This window comes from Carex rostrata, chromosome 29 (genome assembly GCF_964058835.1).
Source record: "Carex rostrata chromosome 29, lpCarRost1.2, whole genome shotgun sequence".
Lineage (NCBI taxonomy): Eukaryota > Viridiplantae > Streptophyta > Magnoliopsida > Poales > Cyperaceae > Carex > Carex rostrata.
This window is the reverse complement of record NC_135946.1, coordinates 6137261-6137875: the sequence shown is the minus strand read 5'-3', so window position 1 is coordinate 6137875 and position 615 is coordinate 6137261. Positions and strand designations below refer to the sequence as shown.

The following is a 615-nucleotide window of genomic DNA, read 5'->3' as shown; positions in this document are numbered from 1 at the left end:
TCGGCTAGCTAACATCAGTGTCATATGGCATCAACTTCAAAATTAATTGGATAAATTTTAAACAACTAATATGAACCGTTCAAACCGATTTACTTACCGATTTACTTTATTAATGATGTATTTACATACAAAATTCTTATATTTTCAACTTATATTTTACTATTACTTGCTTTTCAACTTAGAAATATATTACAGTGAAATATCAAATCTGTAACTATGAGGTACAAAACCCCCTTAATTTGTAACTATGGGAAGATCAAATAGAAAATTCAAAAGAGGATTTGCGGAAATTGATTGAAGAAACCAGATAAAGCATCAGAGAGATTCCCAATTAGACCAAGTCTTCATCCCTTTTTGAAAATTCAAAGAGGGAGTACAGAATCCTGTCTACATTGTCGTTATCACTTGCATGACAAAATCACTTGAATTTTATGGACCTAAATTAGTAAATTCACAACATCACAAAAGAAAAGCTTCAGCTCTTATTGAGACTTTCCAAAGAAATTTAGTATACGCCAAACCGATCAAATTCATCAAACATTGCACTATTAGGCGACGGTGTACAAGAAAATCAAATTCAAAAGATGGAGATTTCCCTTAAATTTTGGACCTAGC

At 31.4% G+C, this 615-nt stretch overlaps 1 pseudogene; it reads right to left on the bottom strand.

Moving 5' to 3' along the window:
• Positions 1-309: 309 nt before the first annotated feature.
• Positions 310-412, bottom strand: LOC144546550 (small nucleolar RNA R44/J54/Z268 family; annotated as a pseudogene).
• Between the last annotated feature and the right edge of the window lie 203 nt (positions 413-615).